Raw genomic sequence first — 27156 nt, 5'->3', positions numbered from 1 at the left:
ATGAGGCTTGATGCTTGAGACTACAAAGTGTGTAGAGAAGGTTGGCTAGAGGCAAGGATTGCGTAGTTTTGGAGCTCAGGGACTAGGCTTGAGCATTGGGATTTCACAGTGTGCAATTCTAGGAGGTAGAAAATATGCATTTTATAGTTCCAAAAGGCAAAGCTACTACTTGAGGACTCCGTATTCTAGGAGGGTTGAATGAAGTTGAGAGGCCCGATCAGGGATTTTTCCCAGTTTTGACTAAGTGTTGGATCAGTGAGAGAAAGTTGAACAAAAGCAAGGCTTGAACATAAACACACACTTAGTTCACTTGGTGACACAAAACAAAACACTTAGAACATGAACAACATTCTTTTCTCCATGTGACAACACTATGACAACTCACTCCAAGTGTGACACTAAAGATACACTTTGCAACGATAGCGACAACACTTGTGTGATAGTGCTTGAAACTTTGGAAACTAGTGTGATACATGTTTACATGATAAGGAAAACTTGTTAACACAAATATTACTCCTTTAAAAACCAAAACTATCTTTTTACAATATGCAACACTTACCATGCCAAAAGATGATACTTGCAATATGAAAAGAAAAATGTGAACAACACTTATGAAGGTGAACGACGCTGAAGGCGACACACATCAGAGCAAATATAACATGAAAGTGACACTCATTGAGGTGAAATAAATCAAAAGCGATAGTTGTAAACATGAAAATGAGACTTACGAAGGTGAAAGTGCACAAAAAGTGACAATTGGAGAAACTCACCGAAATAGAAATGTGATCACAAACAAAAGTGAGAGACTATCAATTGAGAGTGTGCACTGACTATCGACATAGGTTAAACATTGCACATGAAATGTCTTGATGGACTATGTTGTTGAAGAATTAAGGGAAATTAGGTGTGGTGTGATTCTTCTTGAATTGATAACAATTTGTAGAGTCTTTTTACTTTTCGTTGTTAGCTTAATCTTCTTCTTCTTACTAATGCATGTGTGTGTACTTCATCAAATTGCTACCAAAAACATAAGAACAAGAACACAAGATGTTGGCTCTCTGTGAGGGCCAAAACCTCTCTTCTCTTGAGAGGAAAACCCTTTAGTAAGTTTCTCTTATTGAAGCTTCTTATTGATCAATGCCAAACCCTCGACCCTTGACAAGAATATGCTCCAAGCACAAGTCAAGTCCTTCCTCCTTTATGCACTTTGTTTCCCAACACTTCCTTCTTCTGCAACTTCATTCCCCAACACTTCACCTTCCTTCTTTTGGCACTTCATTCTTCTTTCGACTATTGGTAAATATTGTTATCCTTGCTCTAGAAGACATACCCTTGATGAGACCCTTCCCTTATGATGATCCCTTCCTTCTCTTCACCAACCAACGAACTTGTTATGACTGTAATGGGAGGTTTTTTATGATAGCAGAGACAACCTCCTTCTCCTCGCACGTGTTACTATAATAGGACTTAGAATAGCCCCATTACCTTTGTTTTTCTTCCATGTTACTTCGCTTGAGTGGGAGGCCCTTTAGGCATATATTTATATACCAAAAACTATAAGAGATTGTGTTGATATAAAAAATTTGTTACGACTGCAAGTAGCTTTCCCTTTCCTCACATGTGTGATTGCAGTTGCCCTAGAAATGGTCCCCTTAAACTCAATTATGTGTCCTTCTTCATCCTTGCACTTGGAGAAATTTTTCCTTCGCTCTTTTCCACATTTTTCTTGTCCCTTCACTTCATTGATTTTAGAGAGGATTGTGTTGTATTTTGAGGGAGTGGATAGCCTCTATATATAGAGGTTTATCCCTCCTTTAGGACAACTTGAAGTCTATAGGCCGACTTGACATCAATAACTCAGATTTCTTCTTTGATGGTGTCGTTGCATGGAGGGGACTTGTTGACTTTTATTGGAGGTATTCTTTGACTATAATACATAAATATACATGGTGTAACATTCCCTTAAGGTATTCAACATTTTCTTTTAAATATTCGACTCACCTATAGCACTTTAACATGTTCTAGACCTATTTCAATGAGCAAGAAATTCATTGACATATAATATAAAAATAATATTTAATTTCTTGAATAAATACAAATATCAAAAGTACATTGATGAAGACCAATCCTAGTTACATTCCCTTCAACAATCCCTCTTAACTAGGGAGGTATTCATACAACATTACAAGGTGTTTGGTTATGTTTCAATCCTAAAGAATTCACATAAGAGAAACCAGGTTGGTAATCCATTTGTTATATCATCATAGTAACCAACATATTTTCCACAGCAAGGCATTGACTGACAGCTCTATCTTTCAATAGATCAGAGCACAATGTTGGTCAGACCAGTGACTTATAGACACCTTATTCATTATCTCTCAAGGTACATACCCACCTAGGTGTTCACTAAGTATGACCTTCTAGGACTATTCTTGTCTTGGGTTCCCAACCCTCAAATAATATTGTTCATCTTGCCTACTCTTGTCTTGGATGCCCTACACATCCTCAAAGAGTATCGGATGCCACATGATTACCCAATCCTCCCATTCTTTCTTTCCAAGTGAAGACAAGAATGTTGTGTACATACTTCCCTCTCAATTGAGGAAGACATGCCCAAGTATCCTCTAACAAGGTACTAGTCCAAGTTCCTTTGTAATTGGGAACTTGTTATAATTCCCTCTTTGCTAGGGACTTTTCCATTCATCAACAACTTCTTCTTCATGGGTCCTCTAGTTGCTTGATCTCCTTCCTTATCTTTGATGTCATGAAGTCTTTGATTGAACTTATTCTTGGTAGGGCACCATCCATCGATCACTTTCCTTCCCGGTTAGTCATGTCATTGCTTATTTCATGGAAAATGGCCTTCTTAACATATATTAGGTTCTCTTCTCATTTGGTCATTCTTTGTCATCTTTTCTATGCTTCGAACTACTCTTCACATGGATGCTTCTTTGTACTTGACTGCTCCCATGCTTTGATCTAGTAGCCCTTCATGGCTTCATCCTGATATTTCTTCAACATTAAATGGTGCTTTTGTTGGATGGCTTCTTCACCATGACATCTTCATAGAGTAGAATTGGTTATCTGCACCTTTCATATCTCCAAGACCTTCATAGGTTTCAAGGGTCCTTTGATCTTTTCCTTTCTTAGTCAGAGTTGTCTTGCCTTCTTTCAGGAGATGTCTTTCAATGAATCTTGTCAGATAGTGATTCTTTTGTGATCATGGTGTTCTTCACATTTTTTATCTCTTTCTTCTTTTTCTTCTTCATGGATAGATTGATCAACCACCTTCTACTCCTTGTGAGAGCACCCATTCATTGCTTTTTACTAAGACTAGTCAACATTTCTTCTTGCTTCTTAGTCAACAACCTTATACTCCTTATGTGAGAATTTCATTTTGTTGACCTTCATTGTATTGTAGTACATACCTTTGAGCATGTAATTGGTGAAAGATATTATTTCCTACTTGATCATGTCATAGAACTATTTCCATGACTCTATAATGTACAAATGATAACATGACTAAAATTTGGTTCATACATACCTCATCTTGATTCTCCTATAATCATCTTAGCTTAATTTGGTTGTCCTTGGTGTGGCCCTTTTTGCTTCATCTTAGCTTGCTTGCATATCATCCCTCTCTTGAATCCCATGAAGGGATTCCCAATGAGACATCTACTTTTGTTTATGAATCTTCTTTTGAAGATTCCATCATAGGATCTTGAAGACCCTTACCCTGCAACTGTTTATTTCCTTTGGATGATGGAGGTCTTCTAAGATTCTTAATCATGATCAATTTTATTTCATTGTGGATGAGTTCCTATACTAGGTATGCTCCTTCTACATTAATGTCTTGAGCTATATCTACTATGATCCTATATTCTAGAAGATATTTCTAACCATGCATTTAATTCTATTTGTAAATGCTCTTTCTACATGAGTATTTAGAACTCTATGTACATCATGCTTCTAGATTCTAGAAGATATTTCTAGCCATGCAATTTTATTATATTCCTACATGTTCCTATACTACTCAAAAATTTGAAAGAAGACCTTAAGTAAAGAAGTAGACTTAGCCATAGCGGAGATCTGGAGGATCTTCCTTATTTTTCTTCTTGTCTTGTTCTTTCATTTCTTTAGTCACATGAGATTCTTCCCTTTTTCTTTTTTTTTGATGTCCTTATTCAATTTAGGAAAATTCCTTTTGTAGTGTCCATATTCTTGGTATCCATAGCATTGAATTTTGGACATATGTTTGTCGTTTGTTTTCATGGACCACATTTGCCAAAATTTCCCTTTCTCTTGGCCATGGTAGCAAAAGCTTGCTCCTTTGATCTTACATCTTCCTTTGCTTTGATTCTTGTTTCCTCTATCTTGCATAAATACCACATTCCACTTAGTGGGGTGGCTTCCTTCTTGGCATATACGTTTATGTGAAGTTGTCCCAATCCGTAGGTAGAGCATTGAGTTCTACAGTTGTCATTTCCCTGTCAGATATGACTTTCCCTATCTCTTGAAGTTGATCCTTCATATCAAAGATCTTCATGAAGTAGGGAGTTATTCCTTCCTTTGATATCTTCATCTTATAAATTTCATTTCGTAGAGATATCAGTTCTCCAACTATGGTTACCGAGAATAGCTCTACTAATTTATTATAGATTTCTTTTGATGTTTCAAGTTTCGAAGCATGAGGAATGAGAGAGTCCTTGATGGATTCTATTATAATCCTTTGAGTTGTTGTCTCATCCTTATTTTACTTGGCTAAGGCTTGAGTTTGTTCCTTAACAGGGATAGTGATGTTCCCTTTGATATGTTCTAGAAGTTAATTCTCTTTGAGAAGTAAATCAGTCCTCTTCTTCCATGCAAGAAATTTATTGGTACCTACCAACTTGTTACTTTCCTTGAAAAATGACATTGATGTATATTCAGAATGGGACATATACATACTTGATAGATTTTGAGATGCAGTAGACTTTCTTTCTCCTTTAAGACTTGATGGCTTGCCTTCCTTAGATCTTGATGTTCTTCAATTTTCTTTCTACAAGTGGGCTTGCTTGATGATAAGATTTGCTTGATGACTTGTAGCTTGATGTAGGTCTTTCTTTTATCTTCTCTTCTTGTAGTTGCCTTTTTGTAAGGCTCTTCTTATTGCTTTGTAGTCTTCCTTGATGAATGGTATATGGTAGTTCTACTTGTCCTTGAAGTGATTGAGATTTCTTGGCTAGATGCTTCAACTTTTGTACATGTCCTTCCTTGATGAGTGTTCTTGAGATGCCCTTTCCTTAATGTGTCACTTTAGCTCTGAAACCATGTTGAAGAATCAAGGGCAATTAGGTGTGGTGTGATTCTTCTTAACTTGATAACAATTTGTGGAGCCTTTTTACTTTTCCTTGTTAGCTTAATCTTCTTCTTCTTATTAATGCATGTGTGTGTACTTCATCAAACTGCTAGAAAAAACATAAGAAAAATAACACAAGTTGTTGCCTCTTTGCCAAGGCCATAACCTCTCTTCTCTTGAGAGGAAAACCATTTAGTAAGTTACTCTTATTTAATATTATTATTGATCAATTCCAAACCCTAGACCCTTAACAATAATATTCTCCAAGCACAAGTCAAGTCCTTCCTCCTTTCTACACTTCGTTTCCCAACACATCCTTCTTCCGGCACTTCATTCCCAGGCACTTCATCTTCCTTCTTCTGGCACTTCGTTCTTCTTTCAACTCTTGGTAAGTATTGTTATAATTTCTCTAGAAGACATAACTTTGATGACACCCTTCCCTTATGATGATCCTTTCCTTCTCTTCACCAACCAACAAACTTGTTATGACTATAATAGGAGGGTTGTTATGACAGCAGAGATAGCCTCCTTCTCCTTGCAAGTGTCACTATAATAGGCTTTAGAACAACCCCATTACCTTCTCTTTTCTTCCGTGTTCCTTCACTTGAGTGGGAGGTCCTTTAGGCCTATATTTCTAGACCAAACAATGTGAGATATGGTGATGATATAATACTATGTTATGACCATAGGAAACCTTCCCTTTCCTCGCATGTGTGACTACAACTACCCTAGAAACGGTCCCCTTAAACTAATGCAAGAGCATTGGAGCACCCTTAATAAAAATTTAAATTCAAATATGTGAAAGAGGAGATGTGGACAAAGATCTGAAAAGGGGCATTAATTTCCATTAAATTTAGTTAAAATGATAAATTTATTCCCTCAAAGGTAAAATCCATATGTTTCTAGAAGATTTGATTTGTTCTCAAAATATGCCATGTAATTAAAAAGGAGCGATTCCAGGGGATTTTTAAGCGATTTTGAGAGGAAATCATGGATCCTAGATGATCCACGCTATTGTAATCTCTTTTAAAAAGTAAAGTCTATTATTTGTGGAAAAAAAAGCCAACTACAATGTAGATCTGTGAGTGAGGACCAGAACCTTGGAAGGCCCTAGAAATGTAATATCCAGCTTATGATTTTAAATAAGAATCTGTGTATTTTTATGTATTCTGGACAGTTCTGGATCATGTGTTATAGTTGTGGGGTTTTAAATAAGATTTAGTTTTAAACATTTTTTTTTTTGTGAAGAAATGATGATTGGGCGTTCAATTATATTTGTCATTGTTTGTTTGGGTGTGTTTGTTCGTGAGGCTCGATTCCAGATCTGCGTGAGGATTGTTTTAAGACAGTAGTGTGGGTTGAGATCTTGTCACAAAAATCAAGCGAGAGATGGATGGTCAAGGAGTTATATCATATTCAACCAAAGTCCTTTAACACAAATCGCACTCAAGCAAAAAGGTTTGGGAATTGCGATTTAAATACTGCGATCAGAGTGCACAATGGAAATTAATTCAATTTTTCATGGGCCATAACCCACAGGTCCGCGAATTGTGTAAAGATGCAGCTTTGTTGCATCAAAGTGGTATCAGAGTAGAAGAAGATTTTGTGTGCATTGGAAAGAAGTATGATTATATTACGGATTAGTCAGTGTTGGTATTTATATTTTTGTGCAGGTAGTAGTAGAGGAAGGTGAGAAGATTTGCAGTGGCCTAGAGCATGGAGTTCTCATATGGTTCTAGAGGAGAGAACTAGAGAGATGCCAAAAGACTGAGCTCAGAGGAGAGAAGCTTAGTGAGGTATCATGTAGCAGGGAGGACTTGCTACTGCAGAGGTTTTGTTGCAGCTCACAAATGTTGTTACGAGAGACCAAGAAGGCATATGACCAGGAGATCATAAAATTTTTGTACCTTAGGAGTCTGATGCAGGAGCATCGGAGCACCCTTAATCAAAATTTAAATTCAAAGCTGTGAAAGAGGAGACGTGGACAAAGATCTAAAAAGGGGCATTAATTTCCATTAAATTTAGTTAAAATGATAAATTTATTCCCTTAAAGGTAAAATCCATATGTTTCTAGAAGATTTGATTTGTTCTCAAAATATGCCATGTAATTAAAAAGGAGTGATTCCAGGGGATTGTTAAGCGATTTGGGAGGAAATCGTGGATCTTAGATGATCCACACTATTGTAATGTATTTTAAAAAGTAAATTATATTCTTTGTGGAAAAAGAAAGCCAACTACAATGTAGATCTGCAAGTGAGGACCAAAGCCTTGGAAGGCCCCAGAAATGTAATATCCGTCTTGTGACTTTAAATAAGAATCTATCTATTTTTATGTATCCTGGACAGTTCTGGATCATGTGTTATAGTTGTGGGGTTTTAAATAATATTCAGTTTTAAGCATTTTTTTTGTGAAGAAATGAAGATTTGGCATTGAATTATATTTGTCATTGTTTGCTTGGGTGTGTTTGTTCATGAGGCTCGATTCCAAATCTGCGTGAGGATTGTTTTAAGACAGTAGTGTGGGTTGAGATCTTGTCACAGAAATCAAGCGAGAGATGGACGATCAAGGAGTTATATCATATTCACCCAAAGTCCTTTAACATAGATTGCACTCGGGTGGAAAGGTTTGGGAATTGCGATTCAAATACTGCGATCAGAGTGCACATTGGAAATTAAATCAATTTTTCATGGGCCATAACCCACAGGTCTTCGGATTGTGTAAAGATGCAACTTTGATGCATCATAAACTCGGTTATGTACCCTTCTTCCTCACTGCACTTGAAGACCTTTTTCCTTTTCTCTTTTCCACCTTTTTCTAGTCCATTCATTTCACTGATTTTAGAGAGGATTGCGTTGTCGTTTGAGGGAGTGGATAACCTCTATATATAGAGGCATGTCTCTCCTTTAGGCCAACTTGAAGGTTGACTTGACATCAATAATTCAGATTGCTTCTTTTATGGTGTTTTTGCATGGAGGAGACTTGTTGACTTTTCTTGGAGGTATTCTTTTGACTCTAATACATAAATATACATGGTGTAACATGCCCTTAAGGTCTTCAACATTTTCTTTTGACTATTTGACTCACCTATAGCACTTTAAAATGTGCTAGACCTATTTCAATGAACAAAATCATTGACATATATTATAAAAATAATATTTCTTTTCTTGAATAAATACAAATATCAAAAGTACATTTATGAAGACCGAACCTAGTTACATTTCCTTCAACATGTGTTTGGTCCATTCAAGATTGCGTAAAAGGATGTGCCCATGAACTTGTTGTGGACTCAGCATGTGTGAGCATGTGAATTTCACACTTACAATCCAAGAAGAGAGCTCAAAGACTTAATATAGCATCAACCAACCAATAAGTGACTACGAAACAATCGATCGCAAGATCCACAGTAGGCTCTAAAATTCAAGTGTAGACAATTTTTTGAACGATGTTTGTCATAGCGACAACACCTCTTTACCATTTCATCTCCTTCATAGATACATTGAACCTTGTTCCAAATTTTTTAGTAGATCCACACATCATTACCTTGACAAAGTTTAGTTTTGCAAGGCCATATAAAATGGAATTCATTGCTTTTTCATTGTTTGCAAATGCCCTTTTACCATCTAGATATTTTAGAGGAGTTACTAGGAACTTTATAACCATTTTCCATGGATAGCCAAATTCCAACACCAAGAGACATAAAACATGTCCTCATCCTTATCTTCTAGAAGGAATAATTTGTTCCATCAAATAGTGGGTCTTTGTTTAAGAAGGAACCATCCAAGTTGACCATTTTTCCCTCTAAGATTTTCCTTCCAACTATTAGACTACTTCTAAAGGAACCTGTTCTTATACCAATTTTTGGATTCACAATTATACTGAGAAGGGGGCTGAAGCACTATAATACAATTTTTTACTTATTTAAAACATTCAAGCATAATTAAACATAATTTTCATAATAAAAACATAAGACATAGGATATATGTGGAAACTCTTCATGGAGAAAATCACAAAACCCCTTTTAATTGATTGATATATGTAGGCACCAACATACTATTACAATATTTGTAAGCACCAACCTATAGAAGATTCCAATACCCTCAATGATTTGTAGGCACCAACCTATGGGAGACACTAATCCCCTATGATATTTGATTTATAATCTTTTATTATCTAGTCAAATCTATTCTTCTGCAATTCTCTTCCATCACCTCAATCCTTTCTAATATTTAATATTCTCTTATTCACTTTAATCCTTTACAATTCTCTTCAAACACCTCAATCCTCTCTAATATTTAATGTTCTCTGATTCACTTTACTCCTCTAAAATGCTCTGTAGAAACTTGAATCCTCTCTGGTCTCTAATCTTCTCTTGTTCATTTTTCTCCTCTGCAATTCTTTGCAAACACCTTAGTCCACTATGATATTAATCTTTTTTTTAGATCTCAAGTTCTCAAAGTGTAAGATCTCTTCTCTAAATCTTATCAATTTCTTCTCTCATCAACATCAAGTTATTTCTTCTTAACCAGGCACTTCCTTTAACCCTAATTCATATGTATATTGGCACTTCCTTTACCCAATCCTTTAAAATGTGTCCTCCCTTTTAATTCCATGCATCAAGACTAAGCATTTTAAGAGCTTGGTTCTTTTCATAACCTGCATAATACTTTAATCATAATCTCCCTTCAGTCCAATATTTTTCAAAGGTTTCTTTCTTACACACCTTGCCTTTACATTCTTTACCATACAACATGACTAGGTGCCTTTATATTGTTATCTTGACAAAATTCTTAAAAACCATTTACGCTAAAATTTCTTGTAACAAATCGATTTATTTTGTTCCTTTGACGTTTCTTTTTTCATCAGGTTCTGACACCTTTTATATTACTCAGGCTCTTTGGATGATATATATAGGGATCTTGTAGTTGCAGATGTTGATATAACCACCCACATTGATATGGAAGGCTATTATGGGTGAACCTCAAATTTAGATTGCTCATATGGGTGGAAATCGTAAAAAACTTTAAAACAAGAAAATATTGTGAAACACAACCTGTTGGAGTGTGGACAATGAAAAAATATGTTGTCAAATGTCAGCTGACATTCCATCTATTGACAGGTCCCAAGAATTGTATATCAAAATATCAGAGCATTTCTTTGTATGTGCACCATCAAATCCTTTGGGTGCCATTATGTCTAGGGTTATAAACCCTTTAGCTATAACTAATATCTTCACGACTGATGGCATAACTAGGAGTTGTTATATCAAGATATCAAAAGATTCCTAAACCTTTTCCTTTTTGGCTATAATGGTGATCTATCGATATGCCAAGAGCTCTTGGTCCTTAGGTACTACACATTAGCACCCTGTGACTTCAGAGAAAATATAGTGGGGTTTGTCAATTATATTCCAACAATTCTTACAAAGAGAAAACAACAATAACTACCCATATTTTCGTATCAGTCGATAAAATAAAAAATGGCGACATATTTTATCTAAAGAGGTCTCACTATTATAATCTAGATGGAGAACATGATGTTAAGAAAATTCAAGCTACCCCAGTATTTGAAGATCCAGTGTGGCCTTGTCCTAAGATGGTGTTTCTATAAGTGATGCAAGGGAAAACTTAGTCTCCTTCCTAGATTAAGAAACATTATTTGACATAATATCTGTAAAGTTCACAAAATGAAAAACCAAAAGAAAAATTACAAATTAAGATGGAAAATTCTTGCTTGTTAGATATATACAAAGAGATATACAAGCAGTGTTCAAGGTGACATTACTTAGTTTCCCTACATGGGCATATGATCAAAATTCCATATTTCTAGAATTTTTACTTTCTCAGGAAAATAAATTCCATTGACATCAACACACCCCATTGACATCAACATGCCTAATTGAATGATGAGTCTCACATTCAAAATCTAAAGATTGAATTAAATGCTAGTGACTAGACAAAATTATGTCATTAATTTTTAGGATATACGTATGCTTAGACCTGAAGATAGAGTTGAAAGTGTTTTTTGTCTTCTCCAATCGAGGCAATGTTCTCTTGTATTCACTATATTATAGTTGTTTTGGAAGAAATTGAGCGTCGTTATGTTAATTTAGATGGATTTTCCATGGCTAGAGCTAGAAGCAACAATGAAGTTTTGTATCTAACAAAAGGGGTGCTTAACCCTTTCATAGGCGGTAGTTCGTCTCGAAAGAGAGGATTCATGGGTATCTAGTAGGTCAAAATATAGTGAAGCTCTTGCTGCTTGTGAAACATCAATCGATGGATTCATAAAATCTCATCGGTCATTAAAAAATGAAATGAGTAAACAAAACCTTCTCCACCATATCAACAAAGTTATACTCAACCAAAACCAAGAAAACCCTAATCATTATCTAAAACATAAGAATAGCTTTCTTTAGCCCCAAAATGAAAACTAGCAAAAGTACCTGGAATGTTTGTCCATATTCGATTACCAACATAAATCCCACTCAATAGATATATAATATGAGCACAGGTATCCCTTATAAGGTTGTGAATAGAGGTCTCCCCCATTTTTAGCCTGCAAACATAGGTTTCCAAGGTCTCGCACAATTCAAGACTCTATCCCGTGGTATGGCTGCTCGAATTGAATGTTACATATGCATGAAATGTTAACCAGATGTGCCCAATCGAATATCAAATGTGCCCAATTGAACAAAGTGTTCGTTGTCACTCCCGTAGACCTGATCCATGGGCCCGATACTCCCCACCTATTTTTTCCAAGCCTGATACTCCCCGCTTATTTTGGCCTCTACTTGGCCAACTTTTAGCATAAAAAATACCTTATAATATATAAATATATATTGATATATAACAAATAAAACCCCTCTAACCCTTTATTATAATGTCAATATAATTTTTTGTGTTTTTTGAATTTGTTATGCCCCAATATGAATGCACGTGATATCATATTTCTTTCTTATTGAAGCCCTCGTGGTTACTCCACTGCCAGTAGGTCTAGATAGTACCCTGACATGGTCACTTCAAGAACACAAACATCGCTCTGCTTCTAGCAAGCCTAGATAGTACCCTGACAGAGTTGCTTGCTTCACCTCCCTATGCAGGAAGCCTTTCTCTTCTTTCACCCTTTATTTATTTTATTTTATTTGATATGGGACTGTGCATCGACACTTATCCATTTCATGGGCAGAAGAGGGATCCCAACTTATTGAGAGGATAAGAGGCTGTTCCTTCAAAAAAGCATATGTAAGACCTCTGATGTTGGTTTTCTCGTTTAGATTTTCCCCTTGTTCTTCTCTACTTGGATGGATTAGCATGGAAAGCACTGAAACATAGAGAACCGATCGTAAGGATGAGGTTTCTAGAATAGACACTGATATCATGGTTCGACATATAGCTTTCCTCATGCAAGGATTGCATTTTATATCAAAACATCAGTGAATAAAAGATAACCAAGACAGAGAATAAGGATTTAAGGTTAGCCAAATGTTGCAGTGTCACAAAGCCCTTATATATTTTTCCACATTATCTTTCAAGCCCAAATGGGACACCCTTCATGCAAAGTCTTATTAAACAAAACACGAAAAGAGAGAAGATACAATGAGAAAAAAAATAAAAAAGGCAAAGAAAATGGAGGTTAAACAGTAAATAGAAAGCGAAACAAAATGAGACACTATGGAAAACGAGTGCAGGATGCATGTGTAGAGGAAACTAATATGCAACTAGACTTACTCCTAACCTAACTAGCTAGAAGGTGAGGGTCATGTATAATAAAATTTCAAATGTAGGCACCATAGCTGCTCTTGACCTTCATACACAAAGATACAAGCAATTATAACAAATAAAAAACAATCTGTAATGTAAAATATAAGAGCTTGAATATATTGCACAAAGGATTGAAGGTCTTTCCTACCAATAGAAAGATACGTCATAACCACTACTTCTAACCAGCTCACATTCTTACATTTTTGATAAAAATCATAATTAAGCAAACCTTGAAGACTTTTCACGAAGGAATCTTCATGTGCATTGTACTTCTTAGCAAGCATGAGGAAAGATCAGAAATTTTTATTTGCGACGGAGATTTCCAAGTAGGATTTCTCCAACTATTTAGCCATTGGATAATAAAATTTGAAACAATCCTCTTAAGAACCCTAAAATATTTGAAAATATGAATTTTCAATTAAAAGTGCGGGGTCAGGATGAGAATCTTATGAGAGAAAATGGATTTGATCATATTCAGTAAGCATGCCAAGACAATTTGGACTCAATATAAGCATCGACAAAGGACGAAGTGCCTCAACTTCTTGACAAGTACCTGAATAGCGATATCTTAAACCATAAATATCAAAAGATGTAAAAAGAATTCATCTAATATGTTGATGAGAAAATGGTAAGCTGAATAACAATCATCATAGCTAGAATCATGATTAGATGAGTTAATTAGAGCATCCGATTCCCAATTTGTAGTTAACAAAGATAAATGAAATTGAACAGCTCTGAAAATGCTCTTAACAATAGAATCACCTTCCTCTCATGTCGAATGTGATAAATCATTTTCCTATAACTGGTGACAAATTTTACAAGCATCGCAATCATCAAAATAATTGAAAACGAATGCTAGTATAGAGAACATATTAAATGAGTCATGATGTAATAGATGAAAAATAGGAACCAATTTAATAAATAACTCAATCACTTGCTAACACTCAAGAGGATTTTTGTTGTCATGAAGACATTCACAAGAAATACCAGGAGCTGATTATTCACCATAGCACTAAACAAATGTGAAATCTTCAACCAAAGGTAATCTTCCAATTGATCAACTTCGCAATTCTGCACATTGGCAAAAGGTATACACTCCAAACTTGAATTCGATATAAGAGATTTGTATGAGGATGAATTCACTACAGTAGTATGATCAGAAACTCGATCTTGAGAAATAGGAAAATTGTAATGAGAAATCTTGAAATCCATCAAGAACGAGTTTGCATCCAGCAAAATAATATGAAAGAAATAATTATGTGAGAAAATCTATATCTGACATGGTTTAGGAATTTCACCAAGATTGCAAGAACCTGACATAACCATCAATGAGAGTTGAAGTGCCTCGACCTCCTAACAAGTTCTAGAACTTTGAAAATACAGATAACAACATTTTGTAAACTGAGTCAGATCACAAATTTCATGTGGACAATTACTATGAACAAGATCACCATCATTCGGATGGCATCCATCTACATCACTAGTTTGATTAGATTTTACAACTTCATCAAACAGATTTCTCAAGTCGTAGCATTCTTCTGATCGCAAGTCTGAGGATGTATGAATATAAAAATTATTGTGATCACACTCATTTGAAGAGTTTCCCTCATACAAAACAAGAGATGATAAGGGATGGAATGGATTCTCTATAATTTCATGGCTTTCTTCTACATCATGGATATTCTCACTATCCTGTGCCATTTCAAGATTCAACTCATGAGATAACAATCTTGAAGAGCATGCAGAGTCTCCATCGCAAGTCGATGCATTATAAATAATAGAGCACAAAGGATAGGGAGGTGAAGAGGAATAAGTGTTCACAAGAGAATCTTCTTTGACTGAAACATATTTAAGGTCTAAATCTTTCGAAACTAAATCTTCTTGAGAAATTGAGAGATTAGATGGTGCACTTGGGCATTCATCATCATATATATCAATGGAGTCATCCTCATTAGAATGATTGTTTCCCAAGACTTTAGATTGATTAGGATAATTGATTACATTTGATTTAGGATTGAGATTATTAGATTCATTATCAGCCAAGAGTGAGGCAAAACCATCTTCACACAAAGGGTAACTCTAAAAAAGAGAAGAAATATCAAAAGAATATTCAACTTCCTACTCCTCTACCTGTGAAATGTGACTACCTTGCACCTATTCACTACTTGGATTTGAAAGAGGTTTATTAGGCAGATTGAAAGACAAGCGGTCATGACAAAGAGATGGTAGAGGATCATAGGTATCCAAATCAGATTCAAGAATTAAATTATGAGTAATATTATCATCTTAAGTCATGGAGAAATCATTCTTCACCATAGGATTCGTGAACCATTTCAGGATTTCCTCCATGGGATTTGAACCATGAAAAGAAGAAGGAGGATGAGAAGATGGATTAGGAATCTAATTTGAATATTTCTCAACTTTATTATAATCGCAAAGAGGCACCTACATCGGAACTGAAAAAGGAGGAGGACAAGGAACAAAATTAGTAGGTTCCTCCTCTAAAATTAGAGGTGGTTCATGATTCACTAGAAATATCAGGGGGTTCAGATTCACCATGCAAAGAGATGTGAACCAAATGCTTAAACTTGTGTTTAAAGAAATCCCAATATGTGTCTTCTCCCAGAAATTCATAACAAAGGTGAAGGAATTGATCATAGAAATCATTAATTGATTAATTAGGATTCACTTTTAGTTGAATAATTATTTTAAGAACATCCCGTTAATCAAATGCTTTATAAAGATCCTTCGCAAGTTGGTCGAATGAATGGATAGAAGAAATAGGTAACGTATGACAACATCTCTTAACATGACCTTCAAATATGAGGGTGAGAAATCTAGCTATGACATCCTTGCAATGTATTCCATTAGAAAGGAAAAAACAAACAACTTGAAACAGATGTTCATGAAGAGTTAACTCTCCCTTTCCATCAATCTTAAATTGGGATAGGTTATGAATAACTTCCTTAGGGATGGTGAGATCAAGATATTTATAAAAACATCTTAGGATTATGATTTGAGGATGATCCATTTCAGATAAGAGGTTCAAAATAGGCTCAATGGGTATAGCTTGTCATTTAGCGCTCCTTCTAGCGCCATTTTGTTGATGATCCTAGAAATCTATCAACCAAGGGGGTCTCCTTGATGTGAAGTCCCAATTAGACCTCACACAGTTTGGAATAGGAGCCCCATCTTGATCATTGGCCCAACAGCCATATATTCTTATATATTTGACTTAGCTTAAGTTGTCAGCAAGGGATAGAAGCATGTATGTTTCTTTGCAAAAAGCAAGTAAGTGTGTTTGGTGAATGTTATGTTGTAGACATATCAAGGTTCTTCTACTACAGAAGGAGGAAAAGTGAGCCTCTAAGAGAGAGGTAATAGTACCACCCTAGTAGAGGCACACAAGAGAAAAGAGAGTTGTCTAACATGAAGTAGAATAGTTCACATAGATGGGATGATTGTTACAACCATTACAACACATGTTCAATAAGATAAGCACTAAAATAACTGAAATAGTTCAACTACTTTAGTACAGGTGCAAGAAAAAAAGAATCATAACATTCAAAGAACAATCTTACAAATATTTTCAATCCATGCATGAAATCGTGTTGGCCATCAAGCTTCAATTATTAAGCAATAGTCCTAAGATACATGAATACAATGAACATCACTAGCTCCAATAGTGGAGTGTTGGAGCCACAACTTGATCCCCAAAAGTACTAAATTGGTTTCTCTGATGCCTTATGGGAGAAGCCAACATGAAAAGTCCTTTACATGAGAAATGAGGGTGTATATATAACAAATGGGGTGATCTTTCACCTCTCCTATGACTCCTAGACTACCCTCATAAGTGTTTGACTTCTCATGACCTTTCGACTTCCTACATGAATTTTTACATTACATAATTGACTCTTGGACTTCCACTTTACATTACATTTTTCAATATAGAATTACATATTCCACGAATAATGTAGCACATGATGACTCATGACATGACATGACATGAAACTGATGAAATGGATTACATGATGACATGGAAATGTCAATTCACTCTTTGTTCTTTATTTCTTTGTGTCTTCTTGAAAGATGGTGCATTTTCTTCTTCTTCCTCCTCCTTATGACTTGAAGATAAGGAGTCTTCAATATGGTCTTGATCTTCCATCTTCTGTTGTAATATCATCTTCCTTCGTCTTCTCGCCTAATAATCATTTGGTCTTCTTCAACTCCATAGGTGTTTTATAGCATGGCCTCCATCTCCTTTTCCTCCCTCATCATCCTGTCATGATAAAATAACATACATGTGACTAAAAACCATTTATGACAAGATGACATCAGTCCAAAAACCCCTAATCTAACATGTTTCATAAAATCACTTGTTAGGGATGGAATTTGTGACTAGTTGAGTGACCAACTCTGAGATTACCCAGTTCCAGAGGCTAAGGTCCTAGATTGAGGTTTGAGATTGTGCAAGGTGCATTTCAGGATGGCTGGGGTTAAAGGATCGCACAATTGAGAGACTAAAGAGCTCGAGCTAAAGGCTTGAGCCTTGAGACTGTGCAATGCGCAATTCTTGAGGCCTCGGTAGAGGGACTGCACAGTTAAGGGACTCAAGGGCTCAAGATAGAGGGTTTAGGCTTGAGACTGCACAGTGCGCAGCTCTGAAGGCCTAGGCTAAGTGAATGCGCAGTTAAGGAACCCAAGAGGTCAAGCTTGAGGTCAAGCTTGAGGCTTGAAGTTTCCAAATGCGTAGTATTTGGCTTGAGGGAGCCTGACCGAGGTTAAACGTTATTTAGCCAAACAAATCCCTACACTATTGGCCCTTTTGGCATCAGCCCAATGTTGAGCAATGGATCCCCCACGTAATGGTTTTGGGGCTTAAAGCCCACAATTTTGGGTATTGGTATTGTAAAGGCTCTGCAAAGTGCATGGAGCGTGAGTTGTAATGAGTCAAGTCAAAGGCTAGTCCACCCGAAAATAATGTAAGATAATAGAAATTGAGTCGGCCTGCCCATGGTCCGCGGACCATGGGAAGGTATAAAAAGAGCAAGGCTCTAGGTGTAGAAGTTAGTTTTTGAGTAGTTTTTGAGAAGATCTGAAGTGTTATGGGTTGTTAACGTTAATATTCGCTTTGAGTCTGTAAGTCCAAGTCGAGAGTTGTTGTAGTAGAAGGGGCTCTGCAGCTGTGTGCGCAAAGGCCTGGTAGAGTCCGTAGCTATGTGTGCAGACCCCTGTAGCTGAGTGCACGAGGTGGAATTGGATGGTACTGGTACAGAAGATTAATAAAAGATAAGTGTTTATGAAATATTGTGCATCTACTCATAGATCAGTGTGGTTGTTCTTCTGTTATGGTTTTATGCATTTCTTAAGGTTTATGTTTGTGCGCACTAGTTATGAATATTGAATGATTAATAAATCCTCTGAATAAAGTCAGATCTATAATAAAAACATACTAAGGCTAAGGGATCTAGATTGCACCTCTTCACGCTTTGTATTAGAGATACGCCAAGGTTTGATAAGCAACACGAAGCAGTATAAGTGTGAAAGATCAGTTTGCGACTCTCCCAGTCCTCATCAAGACATCCCTAGGGTACGGAAACTTGGTTCCAACACCCTCCCATACTACCTCGAGTGAGACCTCAGTCCACGCTCCGCAGACTGTTGTCGAAAGGGACAGTAGTGTCAGGATTTATTTGGTTAAACATTTCTGAACTTGGGTCAGGCCCTAATAAGCCAAAAAATGGTTCCATTGCCGAGATCGAGATCTGCTTAAGGGATGTCTGATGTCGGAACACTGGAACCCTATGAAGAAGGAAATTGAAGATTGGTTGGATTAGAAGCTTCACGAGCTCATAATACAGGAAAAAAAAACTCCACAGATATCTGAGAAGAGGTGGTTGGATCACTACATATATACAAAAATCCACGAGACCTTCTTCGCAACCTTCTCTTCAGAGCTGTATGATTGGATTGCGAGGCTAGCGAACAGCCAGGGAAGGTGCAAGCTTGATCAACCGATAGTGTGGACTCCAGAGCTGGTGCGTAGGCTAGAGGCATCTAAAGATAAGATTGTGCAGGCCATAGACCATTGACTGGATCAGATAATAGGAGGGTTTATCACTAAATTTGTGATAGACCCAACTGTCAGCTATAGCGAAGCAGAAAGACGTTTTCTCAAGGGACCGCGAGGTAAGTACATCAAGTCTTTGGATACCTGGATTAAGATGTTGTTATTTGAAAAATGGGTGGTGCGAATACATTAATGAGTGGAATGATGTGGAGCAGAAAGGTCTACAAGGGTATCGAAGGGTTAGGAAACAATCCTTTAATTTCACCCCCGCGAGCAGGAGAGGAAGAGCATGCTGGGGCTTCTCCGAGGAGTGCAGTCAGTTTGATAAGGCAACGCATTCCACAATTATCATCTCTGCTAACACCGCCACTCACATCACCTCCTTCACCTCCATCTTCACCCACACCACCTCCATCAAACCAGTAGTTTAGCATGGCGAGCGCGATCAAGTTGCCTGTATTCAAAGAAGTAGGGAACGGAGATCCAGATCAGTTTCGGTTCGTAGTAAGAGCAGTGTGGGAAGCACACGGGGTTACAGATGATAACATTAAGAAGGCCACATTGGTAATTTCTTTGTAGGTTCACACACTAACATGGTATATCAAGCACTCGAATGATCACCCGAATGCCGAAATAGTGGAGATCTGGATTGTGTTGAACTGGGAATTTAGTTGGCCAAAATCAAAGACTCAGTCAATCATCAGATTCAAGGAGATTGTGATGCTTCCAGGAGAAACCCCCTGGGACCTGGATCAGAGGTTGAAAAGTATGATCAGCGAGGCTAATATGACACTGACAGATTTGTAGCACCGCGCATGGTTTGTGGCGTCTTTGACACCACACCTGAGGACGACATTGTTGCAACAGAAGCTCTCATCCCAGGCAGAAGCATTGGAAATGGCGATGAGGTTGCATGAAACACTAATACAAGATCTGGGGTTGGGATTCCAAAAAATCCATGTGTAGCTACAGAACCTATGCTTGGATATGCAGAGTTTGAAGCAGGATAGGGCACCTCGGCCAGAGGCGCGCGAATAAGTGTGGTGTATAAAATGTAAAGGCCAGGGTCATGATAAGGATCACTGTCTTGTATTCGCGAACTATTTGGCAGGAGGGGGACTGATGTCCTTGAGACTGGAGGCACAAGCAGGGTTGAGTGCGACACCTGTGCTCTGGTGCGCAATTGGTCAGGTGGGAGGAAAGCACGTGATGGACAACTATCACCTATTGCAGAAGTATACCCAGACTCTGCAACAATTGTACTATAATTTCTGTAGATTAGTGGGTCACGATGAGTGGACATGTCGGAGCTACGAGCTAATGATGAATAGGACCCCAACTTATTGAATGCAGATAGAAACGTGAGGCCTTGATCCAACTGTAGCAATTGCGTAGGGGGGATTTCAAGGGCGAGGTTGAGGACGAGGAGGAATGGGACTCAGACAAGGGCGCGAACAGTTGATCTGCTATAATTGCGGAGGACCCAGGCACTACGCGCGCGACTGTACGAATCCAAGTAGAATATGTTTTCCATATTACTATCAGTTTGATCATGAAGCGGTAGATTTTCTGACGTTGATCGCACAAATGCACGAGAAAGGGGTACTATAGCCTACTCCAACTCAAAATATCCAAATGATGATGTATGAACAACGTGAAGAAGACCCCAACGTGAATATGGTGCTTAGAAGTGGCATGACTATAGGGCAAGATAAGGGAAAGCAACCCAAGTATGATACATGGGTTTGCAAGGCTCCTACGAAGGAATATGAGCTTGACTTGGAGCATGTAAAGGAAACGGTTATGGAAGCTAAGAAGAGCTTCAAGGAGGCCTCTACTTCAGGTAGTAAGGATCAACTAGAACCGGGAATGGATCTGTCTATGCTTACTACCTTTTTAGAGACATGCATGAAGCTGCTACGAGACAATAAGGCAGTTAAAGGACTACAAGAGTTGATCACTAGGTGTACAGGGTCAGGGGAACCGCGTGTAGTTTGAAAGATGGGGAAGCATGCTTTGCGCATTGGGAGGGAAATGCGGTTGATGGTGCAAATTGGCGAATATGAGATGGATCAGGTAATCCTCGACCTGGGTTCGGACACGAATGTGTTACCAAAACAGACTTGGGAACGAATGGGTCGACCCATGTTATAATGGTCTCCTATTCAATTACAGATGGCGAACCAACAAAATATCGTGCCCATGGGAAGATTGCAAGGGGTAACAGTGGATATTGAAGGTGCGAGCACACAAATGGACTTTGAGGTAATAGAGATTGTGGATGATAGTAACCCTTACCCTACGTTGTTAGGGATAGACTGGGCCACGGATATGAATGGAGTCATCAACTTGAAGAAGAAAAAAATAATTTTTGAGAAAAAGTCCCTACGCATAGTAGTTCCGTTGGATCCAGCTGAAGGAGCGCGCTACACTGAGCCTATGCGCGAGGATGACAAAACGATGAGCTGGATTGCATTTACCAGACAACGGCCCAAGACCAGGATTTGGTGAACCCGACTGAAGATGGGAGAATCTCATGGGAGTGCGATAGCTCTTGTACCTCGGATTTAGATGAAGAAATAGAACACTAGCGCAATCAGTTGCATGAAGTAACAACGCTAAATTGCAACATGATGATTAGATCACTGCGGTGCATGACGACTGAAGCAAGGGAACTACCAACACATGATGGGGAGACAGGTATATGCTTAGATAAATTCGAAAGGTCAATACCAAATCAACAGCGGTATGGTGCGATGGAATGGGTGTTGCATGCAACACCCGCATATTGGTGGCAGACACACCAGAAGAATAATGGGAGTTGATGCGAATGCAGAAGAAGGATGCACTTACAGTTTAGAATTCCCCAATATCAAATGCAAGTTGGGTGGCCATGGAAAAACAGTTTGCGTGCCCACCTGTGTCAATGCTTGCAGTCATGTGCTGGGCAGGCACATTCCAGGCTAAGAATAAGAAATCAGTATCTGACGCGGCAACAACAAGAGCGACTCACACTGCAAATACCCCACGACAGAGCATTCACAAGGCTACGCAAGATCATGAATAGAGTTTACCAAGTTGGAAGAACAGATTGGGACCTACGCATACTAGCAGTTCAATGGGATTATAGGACCATGAGAAAAAACTTGAGCATGGAAATAATCTCAATAGTGACAAGAAGAGACGAAACCAGGAGGATAGAGAAGAATCCCTAGACCACGGCTCCCATAGTAGGAATAGTAAGCGAGGACCTAGGTAACGGAATTAGGAAATTGCAAGAAGACCTTCAACAAGGAAGCATGAAACTTCGTGAATTTGATGATGATTAGGCATGGCTGAGGAAGAGAAGTATGACCTTGGATGAAGAAATCAGCAAACTGGAAACCGAAGTCATGCAAGCAGGGCACGAGAAACTGAGTATGATGAGATCGAGTCCAGCCAGCCCCACTATTGCATTAGAAAGAATTGCAACCCTACTATTATGGCTACAACCGCACCTTATTAAACAAGGGGAATACCATCCAAAGAGGAACACGACGCACTACCAGACGCAAGGGCATGGGAACGGTGCCCACAACTTGGGCTAGCAGGAAAAACGAGGCTTCGCACCAGGGGTGCAACCACCTGACTATTTGTAGGAAGCATAGTCTCAGTGCTCTGGGCAGTTGAAAGAAGGCACGAGACTATAAACAAGGTTGCAGGAAAGCTGCATGGAAAGGAGGTTCCACGTAGGGCCCGTTGGTCACAGGGATCATGGTCATGCATAAGGGGTTGCACTGCTGCGCAGGTAGGCTGGGAGGTGACCATTGCTATCATTTTTCATGACAAGAGGGCTAATTTAAGGCAGAAAGGAGCGAGCAGTGAGCCATTAAGACAGGAATTACAAGCTAGATTCGGGGTGATCTATCGCCAAAAGGGTACGGATGACTCAGAAATGGAGGGAACGACCCAATTCAAACCTAAATGTTACTATAAAATTCCGCGGGGTAGTTTTGAAGCAACACTTGGTTGTTTAAGATTTAAGCTAGTACAGAGTAGCGAGCCCCAAGCTACCTTACCACCCATGAACATGCGACCAAGAAAATCTAGTATAGACTCAATGTTGAGAACTAGAGTGTGAATCACGGGAGTTACCCCAGAACCCCGGGTGACCTAGGAGGAGGCTGTGAAGGTTCAGTTGGAGCTGAACTTGAAAATCGTGGAGTTGCGACTGAAGGCGCAGTACTCTACACCCCTGGAAGTCAGAGAGCAACATCGTCGTGCCATTAAATCAGGGAAGAAATAGATAGAGCATGTTGTACGAGACTACATGGGATTGTTGGACCAGTCCCTCTTAACGCTCACTTCATTACAGGAGGGCCCAATGCTACAGCAGTTAGAGACAGAAGCATGGGAACTACAGCAGACCTATGATGATGTCCGGGGGACCGCGCAGACGATCACCCTTACCCAGAGATTGGCCAAGATAAGGGAGGCCCAGGATCTGAAGGAACATGTGGACGCGGCACACCAGAAAGAAGCAAGGCTTAAAGCACGCATCCAACCTTGGCTCAAGGAAGCGTTCATGGTCACCACCACGATCGAAGGGAAGCTGGCCTAGATGCAGGACACATATGTAAAAAGGAAAGAGCAAGGATAATTTTAGGGGCGAATGTTCGCCCTTTGGCGAAATTAAGGGGTTTTAAATTTTTAGTGGGCAAATATTTTGTATCATAGTACATTTTTACAAATCACCTCAAATAGCCCACCTTATTTTAAGGGAGAGGGTAAAAAAGGTAAATTTAGCCCTTGAAATTAGGACTTACAACCTTCCATTCGCCCATTTTCAAGAATAGGTTTTATTTAAGTGAATCCATTCACCCATTTTCAAGAATAGGTTTTACTTAAGTGAATCCTATGGGCCAAATACCATATTTATAAAAGAGGTATGGTAAATTAATAAAAATATAAATAAATGAGAGGTATGGTAAATAAATAAAACATTTTTTATATTTACTCCATAAGTCACCTTATATACATGGAAGGGTGTAAACAAATAAAAATATAAGTAAAGTGGAGGTATGGTAAATAAATAAAACGTCATTTTATACTTACTCAAAAGGTATGGTAAATAAATAAAAATATAAATAAACTAGACGTATGGTAAATAAATAAAACCTATTTTTATATTTAGTCCATAACCCTCGTTCTATTTATGAAGGCTCAAGAAAGAGGTTTTATTTAAGTGAATCCTATGGGCCGAATACCATATTTGTAAAAGAGGTATGGCAAATTAATAAAAATATAAATAAATGAGAGGTATGGTAAAAAAATAAAACATTTTTTTATATTTACTCCATAAGTCACCTTATATTTACGAACACTCAAAAAATGGGTTATATTTAGGTGAAACCTATGGCCAAAATACTATGGGACAAATACCATGGACTAGATTGTTATTAATACCATGCAAAAAAACCATTATTAACCCTAATATTAGAATTAATAAAAATAAAAATGGCACATGGTATTGACCCATGGTATTCACCAAAATGGCACATGGTATTGACCCATGGTATTCACGTGGAATGTAGCCTATTTAAATGGGGGAATTAAACCAGCATGTAGCCTATGCTAAGATTCACTAGGACTTTACAAATTTTTATTATTTAGTGAAAGACTCGCCAAGATCTTACAAGATTTTATAATTGAGTAAAATATTCGCAGTGCCTGGTGAGAGATTCGCCAAAAAATTATATATACATATTATATTATTGATAAAATCGCCTTCCATTTTTCCTATATACCATGGAGATTCGCCCATTTATTATATTTATAAATTTAGGGGGGGTTCTTAAAATTTTCCCTGGGAAAGAGGGTGCCTTTGACAAAAATGCATCAGAGAGTCACGCACAACTGATACAACAGACAGTGGAGGAACATGTGGCAGACATCTGCGAAGCAGGTTGCTAGATGGACTCCGAGCAAAGATTGCCACATCGGCCAAGTGACTCAGGACGAGTCACGATGTTTCTATTGGGGGCCTGTTAGGTAGTGGATCCCCCGCGTAATAGTTTTGGGGCTTAAAGCCCACAATTTTGGGTATTGGTATTGTAAAGGCTCCGTGAAGTGCATGGAGTGTGAGTTGTAATGAGTCAAGTCAAAGGGTAGTCCACCTGAAAATAATGTAAGATAATAGAAAGTGAGTCGGCTTGCCCATGGTCCGCGGACCATGGGAAAGTATAAATAGAGCAAGGCTCTAGGTGTAGAAGTTAGTTTTTGAGGATATTTGAAGTGTTATGGGTTGTTAACAGCAATATTCATTTTGAGTCTGTAAGTCCGAGTCAATAGTTGTTGTAATAGAAGAGCCTCTGTAGCTGTGTGCGTAGAGGCCTAGTAGAGTCCGCAGCTATGTGCGCGGACCCCTGTAGCTGAGTGCACAGGGCGGAATTGGATTGTACTAGAACAAAAGATTAAAAGGATAAGTGTTTCTAAAATATTCTGCATCTACTCATAGATCAGTGTGGTTGTTCTTCTGTTATGGTTTTACACATTTCTTAAGGTTTATGTTTGGCGCGCTAGTTACGAATATTGAATGATTAATAAATCCTCTGAATAAATTCAGATCTATAATAAAAACATACTAAGGGTAAGGGATCTAGATTGTGCCTTTTCGCACTCGGTATAAGAGATATGCCAAGGTTGGATAAGCTTCACGAAGCAGTGTAAGTGTGAAAGATCAGTTTGCGACCCTTCCAAACCTCATCAAGACATACCTAGGGTGCGGAAACCTAGTTCTAGAACCCTCCCATACTACCTCAAGTGAGACCTCAGTCCGCGCTCTGCAGACTGTTGCCAAAAAGGTCGGTAGTTTCGAGATTTGTTTGGCTAAACATTTCTGAACCTGGGTTAGGCCCAAATAAGCTAACACCCGTGGAGTGCGGACCAAAGTCTCACCCAAAGTAGTATGGGGGCATGATGGAACCAAGTTTCTGCACCCTTGAGATGGTTGTGATGTCATTTGATCTCTTCTATCCTTGCCTTCGCGCAGGTGATCTCACTCTAGGGCTTGTAAGACAAACCCTCTATTTCAGCGTTCAATACCTTCGCGAAAATGCACAATCGACCTTCGCACAACTATAACCTGTAGCTCAGGTACTTTAGCGCTGCTATAGCAGTGTGCTGTGTAGATTCCTCAATTATCCTAAGTGATTTTCTTATCTTGTCAAATACTTAAAGTTGTCACTACATAAGCAGATATTCATGATTGCGTTCAATTATTCCATGTAATTACATTCATTCGTGCATCATATAAGCATAATAAAGGAAATTCATACACAACAAATCCAAACCTATTAACAAAAAAAATATAAAGAAATTGCAGAATAAATCCTTTTATTAATATCTTCCAAATAATACAGACTCTATTCACCCTACGCACACAACTACAAGGGTCCACGCACTCAGCTGCGGACTTCTACCCTAGACCTCTGCGCACTCAGCTCTAGAGCCTCTACCTACACTACAACCCAAGACTTAGACTTCTTTCTCTAAATCTATGACTCTCTTCCTTGCTCCACTAATCTATCGATGCCTCTAACTACATAGAGCTTAGATCTTTTTATACAATCCCATTGTCCGTGGACCATGGGTAGATCTCTTATAGCCAACCTTAATTTACAAAACGAAGGGTGGACTACCCTTTGTAACACATAATACCTTCGCGCTCCATGACCACAAAATGTGGAGTCTTTACAATAATATTACAAAAACATGGGCTTTTAGCCCCAAAACTGCCCTTGGGGGATCCTGCTCCCAACAGGCCCCCAACACAAACATTGTGACTTGCCCTTGAGTCACTCGAAAAGCGCGGAGATCTTTGCATGAATCTCCTCCAACTCGACCCTGATGACCACAACTTCGGCTATGCACTGAGCTGCTACCTACTTTTCATCTTCGATTTTCTTCTCAGTAACTACCCCTACGATGTCGGCCTGATGATGTTGTTG

The sequence above is a fragment of the Pinus tabuliformis genome, chromosome 5_1 (assembly GCF_031772625.1).
Source record: "Pinus tabuliformis cultivar Carrire ecotype Pingquan chromosome 5_1, CPIR1, whole genome shotgun sequence".
Lineage (NCBI taxonomy): Eukaryota > Viridiplantae > Streptophyta > Pinopsida > Pinales > Pinaceae > Pinus > Pinus tabuliformis.
The sequence above is the reverse complement of the archived record's forward strand: the minus strand, read 5'-3'. Positions refer to the sequence as shown.